Genomic DNA, 10,366 nt, shown 5'->3' on the forward strand with positions numbered 1-10,366 from the left:
TCAATCTTTCCTCAGTTAGCGCTAGGACAAATGTAGCCTACATTTTTCCGGTTAGGATGATCGTGTTGTGCTATAGATACTTCTGTGAATATCTAAACATTGCATCCAAAAATAAACTGCTCACATTCTGGACATAACTTTGTAAGGACTGTGTTTGTGTAAATAGTTTCTGAAAAAAAGTGTGGCCAGCTCAAATGTTGATTGTTGCGTCATTCGAAACTGGCCGTTCTAAATGAGTGTTCTAATCACACGGGGTGTGATCGTACGCTTCAGGGACCACTGTAGAATGATCACACCCCGTGTGATGGTACGTGTGAAAGAGTTAACTAGGGAAAATGTGTCACCTCTGCAACAGTCAGGGTATATGCAGCAGTTTGGGCCGCCTGGCTCGTTGCGAACTGTGTGAATACTATTTCTTCCTAACAAAGACAGCCAACTTCGCCAAACGGGGGATGATTTAACAAAAGCCATTTGCGAAAAAGCACAATCGTTGCACGACTGTACCTAACCATAAACATCAATGACTTTCTTAAAATCAATACACAGAAGTATATATTTTTAAACCTGCATATTTAGTTAAAAGAAATCCAGGTTAGCAGGCAATATTAACCAGGTGAAATTGTGTCACTTCTCTTCCGTTCATTGCACGCAGAGTCAGGGTATATGCAACAGTTTGGGCCGCCTGGCTCGTTGCAAACTAATTTGCCAGAATGTTACGTAATTATGACATAACATTGAAGGTTGTGCAATGTAACAGCAATATTTAGACTTAGGGATGCCACCGTTAGATAAAATACGGAACAGTTCTGTATTTCACTGAAAGAAAAAAAAGTTTTTTTTTTCAAGATTATAGTTTCTGGATTCGACCATATTAATGACCAAAGGCTCGTATTTCTATGTGTTATTATATTATAATTAAGTCTATGATTTGATAGAGCAGTCTGACTGAGCGGTGGTAGGCAGCAGCAGGCTCGTAAGCATTAATTCAAACAGCACTTTCGTGCGTTTTGCCAGCAGCTTTCGCAATGCATTGCGCTGGTTTTGACTTCAAGCCTGTCAACTCCCAAGACAAGGCTGGTGTAACCCATGTGAAATGGCTAGCTCGTTAGCCGGGTGCGCGCTAATAGCGTTTCAAACGTCACTCGCTCTGAGACTTGGGAGTAGTTGTTCCCCTTGCTCTGCATGGGTAACGCTGCTTCGAGGGTGGCTGTTGTCGATGTGTTGCTGGTTCGAGCCCAGGTAGGAGCGAGGAGAGGGACAGAAGCTATACTGTTACACTGGCAATACTAAAGTGCCTAAAAGAACATCCAATAGTCAAAGGTATATGAAATACAAATTGTATATAGAGAAATAGTCCTATAATTCCTATAATAACTACAACCTAAAACTTCTTACCTGGGAATATTGAAGACTCATGTTAAAAGGAACCACCAGCTTTCATATGTTCTCATGTTCTGAGCAAGGAACTTAAACGTTAGCTTTCTTACATGGCACATATTGCACTTTTACTTTCTTCTCCAACACTTTGTTTTTGCATTATTTAAACCAAATTGAACATGTTTCATTATTTATTTGAGAGTAAATAGATTTTATTGATGTATTATATTAAGTTAAAATAAGTGTTCATTCAGTATTGTTGTAATTGTCATTATTACAAAGACATTTTTCAAAAATGTCCGATTAATCGGTATCGGCTTTTTTGGGCCTCCAATAATCGGTATCGGCGTTGAAAAATCATAATCGGTCGACCTCTAGACTGTAACTAAACAGCTACAGTATTATGTGTAATTATTGAAGAACTGCGTTAATGACAGTATCCATTTGGGTGTTGTCAATAAAGTTAAGATGACTCTCGGATAGAACCATTGGATTTAGCAAACTCTGAAATGATTTAGCATTTCAGTGCCCATGAAAACTGTTTCCCAGCGTAACATAAGCAGCCACTAAAAGTTACATAGTTCGAGTGCATTTTTTTAACTTAGAAATTGCACTGTTGGTTAGAGCCTGTAAGTCAGCATTTCACTGTAAGGTCTACACCTGTTGTATTTGGCGCACGTGACAAATACATTTTGATTTGATAGCAGTAGGACTAGTCTACCTGTCCTGCTCGCAAATGTAGGTCTATAAATGTGCCCATTTGGGGATGTCTGATAGTATTTCTGATTGTCTTAATGCACCACCACTAATGAGCTGTGGAGCTTCTCAAAGTAATTTTTTCTTCACCTCAAACAACACGTAAACAAAGTCTAATCAAAATCATTTGCCGATGACAATAGTTCCTCAAAGTATTTTCGTAAAATATTTCCAGCTCTCGTCCTTTAAATAACCACTCAGCATAAAAAGGGAAAAATGTAACGCTCTGATCCAGTGGAAATGTCATAAAATACCTGATTAATTCTTATCCTTTGCACAAATAGCCTACAGCTGTGTCTGTCCAGAACTCACTGGAGCAGGAAACTGAAGGCCCAGAATATTTTATACAATGTTGCCAGCTGCTATCTGAGTTTTGCTGACCCAGTTGATACAATGTTTCAAGTTTGTTGTAGACAGGCCATGTGCAGCCAATGTGATTTATAAGATATTTATTTTTATCAGGATATTTTCTACCTGCAGGCTGCAATGTTAAATGTTTTTAGCTTTATGTAGGTTATTTAATAAAAATCTAGCAATGGCAATAAAAATATTTATTTATAATTTTCATTTAAATAGAATGTAGATTAACCACAGAGAATTATGTTGAGATACAAAGAATATTATAAATTAAATGAAACTGTTCCAGTAAAATGTGAATATGAAAATCATAACTGGCACCAGATCAGTAGAAATGGTCAGATAAATTGTCACCAAATGGAAAAGGTTGCTGACTGCTGGTGTAGCCTATTACCAGAAACTATAGGAGCATAACGACTGCTGGTGTAGTCTATTACCAGAAACTATAGGCCCATAACGACTGCTGGTGTAGCCTATTACCAGAAACTATAGGAGCATAACGACTGCTGGTGTAGTCTATTACCAGAAACTATAGGAGCATAACGACTGCTGGTGTAGTCTATTACCAGAAACTATAGGAGCATAATGACTGCTGGTGTAGCCTATTACCAGAAACTATAGGAGCATAATGACTGCTGGTGTAGTCTATTACCAGAAACTATAGGAGCAAAGCGACTGCTGGTGTAGCCTATTACCAGAAACTATAGGAGCATAACGACTGCTGGTGTAGCCTATTACCAGAAACTATAGGAGCATAACGACTGCTGGTGCAGTCTATTACCAGAAACTATAGGAGCATAACGACTGCTGGTGTAGCCTATTACCAGAAACTATAGGAGCATAACGACTGCTGGTGTAGCCTATTACCAGAAACTATAGGAGCATAACGACTGCTGGTGTAGCCTATTACCAGAAACTATAGGAGCATAACGACTGCTGGTGTAGTCTATTACCAGAAACTATAGGAGCATAACGACTGCTGGTGTAGTCTATTACCAGAAACTATAGGAGCATAACGACTGCTGGTGTAGTCTATTACCAGAAACTATAGGAGCATAACGACTGCTGGTGTAGTCTATTACCAGAAACTATAGGAGCATAACGACTGCTGGTGTAGTCTATTACCAGAAACTATAGGAGCATAACGACTGCTGGTGTAGTCTATTACCAGAAACTATAGGAGCATAACGACTGCTGGTGTAGCCTATTACCAGAAACTATAGGAGCATAACGACTGCTGGTGTAGCCTATTACCAGAAACTATAGGAGCATAACGACTGCTGGTGTAGCCTATTACCAGAAACTATAGGAGCATAACGACTGCTGGTGTAGTCTATTACCAGAAACTATAGGAGCATAACGACTGCTGGTGTAGCCTATTACCAGAAACTATAGGAGCATAACGACTGCTGGTGTAGCCTATTACCAGAAACTATAGGAGCATAACGACTGCTGGTGTAGCCTATTACCAGAAACTATAGGAGCATAACGACTGCTGGTGTAGCCTATTACCAGAAACTATAGGAGCATAACGACTGCTGGTGTAGTCTATTACCAGAAACTATAGGAGCATAACGACTGCTGGTGTAGTCTATTACCAGAAACTATAGGAGCATAACGACTGCTGGTGTAGCCTATTACCAGAAACTATAGGAGCATAACGACTGCTGGTGTAGCCTATTACCAGAAACTATAGGAGCAGAACATCAGAATTTACGAAGGCAAGCAGCAGCGGGAAGAGTACACTAAGGAAGAGGTTTTTCTGATGGTTAGGCTATCTTGTTTCAGAGGGGTGTCATCAATAGCCCATAATGACAAAGTGAAAACAGGTAAAAAACAGAAATACCTAATTTACTTAAGTATTCAGACCCTTTGCTATGAGACTCGAAATTGCTTTCAGGTGCATCTTGTTTCCATTAATCATCCTTGAGATGTATCTACAACTTGTTCGGAGTCCACCTTTGGTAAATTCAATTGATTGGATATGATTTGGAGGGCACACACCAGTCTATATAACGTCCCAGAGTTGACAGTGCATGTCAGAGCAAAAACCAAGCCATGAGGTCGAAGGAACTGTCCGTAGAGCTCCAGGACAAGCTTGTGTCGAGGCACAGATCTGGGGAAGGGTACCAAAAACAAATTCTGCAGCATTGAAGGTCCCCAAGAACACAGTGACCTCCATCATTCTTAAATGGAATACTCTTCTTAGAGCTGGTCACCCGGCCAAACTGAGCAATTGGGGAAGAAGGGCCTTGGTCAGGGAGGTGACCACAAACCTGATGGTCACTCTGACAGAGCTCCAAAGTTCCTCTGTGGAGATGGGAGAACCTTCCAGAAGGACAACCATATCTGCAGCACTCCAACAATCAGAACTTTATGGTAGTGGCCAGACAGAAGCCACTCCTCAGTATAAAGCATAAGATAGCCTGCTTGGAGTTTGACAAAAGGCACCTTAAGGACTCTAAGACCATGAGAAACAAGATTCTCTGGCTTGATGAAACCAAGATCTAACTCATTGGCCTGAATGCCAAGAGTCAGGTCTGGAGGAAACCTGGCACCATCCCTACGGTGAAGCATGGTGGTGGCAGCATCATGCTGTGGGGATGTTTTTCAGCAGCAGGGACTGGGAGACTAGTCCGGAAAGTATTATGTGAAATTATTTTGATGTGATACTTAAATATTGTGTGAAATTATTCTGAATTGATATGAAAGTATTGTGTGAAATTATTTTGATGTGATATGAAACTACAGCAATTTATGTTTCTAGAAACGTATTGCAATTGAGAATCGATTCACATTTAGATGGAATATTTGGCTATTTTGTTTACCAGAGCCAGTCTACCTCTGAAAATAACATACAGTCCTTGGACCTTGAGGAGAAACGGGGGCAGAAATCAGCAGTAGAAACAATAACAAAGCGTACTCCCTGCCCGTTTCTGTAAAAAGCTGAGGGATGGGGCTGGAGAAATGCAACCATCCATGATATCAACATTCTAGTTTTAACCATGTTTTGAGGATATACAATGGTTGTTTATATTTACTGACAAACATTGGAGTAAAAAAAAGCTTATATTTTGGTTTCTGATGGGGTACAACAGTTGAACTAAGCTCATGAGGCATTTATAAGTGATTTCTTCAAGAAACAATGGGTACATATCATTAATGTATAAGTCCCAAAATGGATGTAACAACTGCTGATTGCCCCTTTAAGAGAACATCTTGGGCTAATATAATAGGAGATATTGAGGACTACAGTATTTCAGGCATTGTCATTGGATGCATTTGATCAATTGTTAACGTTTTGTTGATGGTCCACTCTTGATGTTCTACACGTTACAGTGAAGCTTCAGCCATTCCTACAGAACAACATTAAAGTGTAGAACCCCTTTACTGCATATTGGTTCAACGACTGCAGAGACGGTACTTACTGGTGTTAAACAGATCTCCAACCTCCTCTTCTTCCTCCAATGTGACAGTCTTCTCCCCCTCCTCCTCTTTCACTCCAAAAACTGCATCCTCCTCTTTCTCTTTCTCCTCTTCTTTTACTGTAACATCCTCTTCCTCTTTCACTCTGAACTCGTCTTCCTCTTCTTTCACTGAAACGTCTTTCTCTTCTTCTTTCACGGTAACAGCCTCACCATCTACTTGTTTTTGTATTGTAACATCCTTCTCTTCCTCCTCCTCTTTCACTAGAGCTTCTTTCTCCGTCCAGCAGACCTCCTCTTCTTTAACAGGAGGAGAATAGCTTAGTGAACTCATGGTCGGTATGTTAGCTAGTTAGCATTAGCGACTAGCCTAGTTCTAAGCTAACTTAGCAAACCAGCTAGCTGACAAACAACGTAAATATAGAATTAAATGGGCCAACAAGTACATACAACAGAAGTGTGTTTAATACACAGCGACTAATATACACCAAAACAGTGTAAAGAGCGTGAATGTTGTAGCTATGTTTGCTAGAAAGCTACCGAGGTGTCTGACTAGCTGTTGTTGTTGAAGGAGCGTCCCGTCCACTAGATTATACGTCACACTGGCAGCATCGCCTGAACCTAAAAGACGCACATCGCCATCTGCTGACTGGAGTGGGCAACGCAGTTGAGGAACCAAACGTTTATTTTTCATTTATTTCATAAAAGGTTAATATTATATTAAGTCGTTCAAAGAGAAGCATGTGTTGATTGATTCGTGTTTAATGAGTGAGAATTTAAAACAAACTTTACACCCACTACATATTTGCATTGAACCATACTTCTGACATCGATCATTTTGACCCCAGAGGCATATCTTTTATCACAGCCAAAATGTATTTTATTCAATTCTTCCAAATTTTCATGACTTTGTCAATCAACTTGTTCTTAATAAATCTATATCATGGTGTAGTGTTTCTGTATCAATATGGACTTTTAACAAATTAAAATCCTTTAGAGTCATTTGACCCCAGCCAAAAGCACCTTTGATAAATAGGACATTTATTTCAAATCAAAATCACATTTTATTGGTCGCATACACATGTTTAGCAGATGTTATTGTGGGTGTAGCGAAATGCTTGTCTTTCTAGCTGCGACAGTGCAGTAATATCTAACAAGTAATATTTAACAATTTCACAACATATACCCAATACACACAAATCTAAGTATTTGAATCTAGGTTTCTCTGTAGACATGATCCATTCCACCAGAGGGTGGAGGGGCACCTGTATCAGTGATTTTGACCAGATAGACACCTGCAGACACACAGTATAGTGCCTCCCATGTACTCTCCTAAGATTGGACTTTTCTGTATCACGTGACTGTGTACAAAACTGCCAATGGTAGAAAACTCTGCCAGTGGTATACAGTGCATTCGTTAAGTATTCAGACCCCTTCCCCTTTTCCAGATTGTGTTACGTTACAGCCTTATTCTAAAATTGAATCATTTCCCCCTCATCAATCTACACACAATACCCCATAATGACATCACAATAACCCATAATGACATCACAATACCCCATAATGACAAACCAAAAACATTTTTTTAAACATTTTTTTAAATGTATTTACTTAAGTATTCAGACCCTTTGCTATGAGACTCGAAATTGAGCTCAGATGCATCCTGATTCCATTGATGATCCTTGAGATGTTTCTACAACTTGATTGGAGTCTACTTGTGGTACATTCAATTGATTGGACATGATTTGGAAAGGCACACACCTGTCTATATAAAGTCCAACAGTTCACAGTGCATGTCAGAACAAAAAAACAAGCATTGAGGTCAAAGGAATTGTCAGTAGAGCTTTGAGACAGGATTGTGTCGAGGCACAGATCTGGGGAAAGGTACCAAAAAATGTCTGCAGCATTGAAGGTCCCCAAGAACACAGTGGCCTCCATCATTCTTTAATGGAAGAAGTTTGGAACCACCAAGACTCTTCCTAGAGCTGGCCACCCGGCCAAACTGAGAAATCGGGGGAGAAGGGCCTTGGACAGGGAGGTGAACAAGAACCCGATGTTCACTCTGACAGAGCTCCAGAGTTCCTCTGTGGAGATGGGAGAACCTTCCAGAAGGACGATCATCTCTGCAGCACTCCACCAATCAGGCCTTACTGTAGCAATGATTAAATTGTCAAAATGTATTTCAATGGACAATTCAGTGAACTGTTCTGTGAAAGGTGTTGGCTAGAGATGACATGCAGGAGCTTGCAGGGATTTGTAGTCTTGCATGTCATCTACTTTGATGCTAATTAGCATTTTAGAATCCGAGAGTAAAGAGACACAAATATATTGATAAAGTATTTGTATTTATTATGGATCCCCATTAGTTCCTGCCAAGGCAGCAGCTACTCTTCCTGGGGTTTATTATGAATCCCCATTAGTTCCTGCCAAGTTAGCAGCTGCTCTTCCTGGGGTTTATTATGGATCCCCATTAGTTCCTGCCAAGTTAGGTCAGGGAGCTCCGTCCCTTTCAAGCAAAAGGTATAAATGATGGGTTATGAACAAACAGGTATAAATGATGGGTTATGAATTAACAGGTATAAATGATGGGTTATGAATTAACAGGTATAAATGCTGGGTTATGAATTAACAGGTATAAATGATGGGTTATGAACTAACAGGTATAAATGATGGGTTATGAATTAACAGGTATAAATGATGGGTTATGAATTAACAGGTATAAATGATGGGTTATGAACTAACAGGTATAAATGATGGGTTATGAATTAACAGGTATAAATGATGGGTTATGAATTAACAGGTATAAATGATGGGTTATAAATTAACAGGTATAAATGATGGGTTATAAATTAACAGGTATAAATGATGGGTTATGAATTAACAGGTATAAATGATGGGTTATGAATTAACAGGTATAAATGATGGGATATGAATTAACAGGTATACATGATGGGTTAGGAATTAACACATCCCCTCCAGGCATTAAAATACATTCAGGACTTCTTATAGTGAGCATAACATGACAATACATAACATCTAAGTAGCTGAATATGATTATGGACTAACAGTTTGAAGGACACAACTCATTTTATTCTAGTTAAACAGTGGGAGACTAGTTGATTAAGGAGTGGGGATATTTTTACAATTAAGAAATAATATGTCATGTCTTACTCGTACCTCAGCCAGCATTGTGAATGGTTAGGAAATAATATGTCATGTTTTACTCGTACCTCAGCCAGCATTGTGAACGGTTAGGAAATAATATGTCATGTTTCACTCGTACCTCAGCCAGCATTGTGAATGGTTAGGAAATAATATGTCATGTTTTACTCGTACCTCAGCCAGCATTGTGAACGGTTAGGAAATAATAGGTCATGTTTTACTCGTACCTCAGCCAGCATTGTGAATGGTTAGGAAATAATAGGTCATGTTTTACTCGTACCTCAGCCAGCATTGTGAATGGTTAGGAAATAATATGTTCCTGTGGCTCAGTTGGTAGAGCATGGTGTGTGCAACGCCAGGGTTGTGGGTTCGATTCCCAAGGGGGGCCAGTACAAAAAAAATGCATGAAATGAAATATATGTATTCACTACTGTAAGTCGCTCTGGATAAGAGTGTCTGCTAAATTACTAAAATGTAAAATGTCTTACTCGTACCTCAGCCAGCATTGTGAATGGTTAGGAAATAATATGTCATGTTTTACTCGTACCTCAGCCAGCATTGTGAATGGTTAGGAAATAATATGTCATGTTTTACTCGTACCTCAGCCAGCATTGTGAATGGTTAGGAAATAATATATCATGTTTTACTTGTACCTCAGCCAGCATTGTGAATGGTTAGGAAATAATATGTCATGTTTTACTCGTACCTCAGCCAGCATTGTGAATGGTCTCTGATGCAGTGACATACTAGACCATGGCAGTAAATCTAATACTTAGGTGTTTTTAGTCAGGCATGAAAGGTCTGGGGTGGTTCTGTGGTTATAAGTTACTGACCTTGGAATACATTTCTGGCCATGCTGGCAGGGTCTGAATTAAACCCAATGTCCACCTGGTACACTGGCAGGGTCTGAATCAAACCCAATGTCCACCTGGTACACACTGGGCTAAACTTTGCTATCTCTTTCCATGAAACATGGACACCAAATTAAAGTGCTTGGGAACCAAACAAGTCTTCAGGCAGGTTACTCATGTGGTCAACCAAACCACCTCTATTAGACGTCACCTCTTTGGACCTCGTCTCAGTGAGTTTAGGTTGGGGAAACCATGGAGGAGAGAGCAGCTGTAACACAGTACCTGGTCTAGTTCATGACATTGAGAGAGCAGCTGTAACACAGTACCTGGTCTAGTTCATGGCATTGAGGAGGAGAGAGCAGCTGTAACACAGTACCTGGTCTAGTTCATGGCATTGAGGAGGAGAGAGCAGCTGTAACACAGTACCTGGTCTAGTTC

Source organism: Salmo trutta, unplaced genomic scaffold (assembly GCF_901001165.1).
Source record: "Salmo trutta unplaced genomic scaffold, fSalTru1.1, whole genome shotgun sequence".
NCBI classification, from domain to species: Eukaryota; Metazoa; Chordata; class Actinopteri; order Salmoniformes; family Salmonidae; genus Salmo; species Salmo trutta.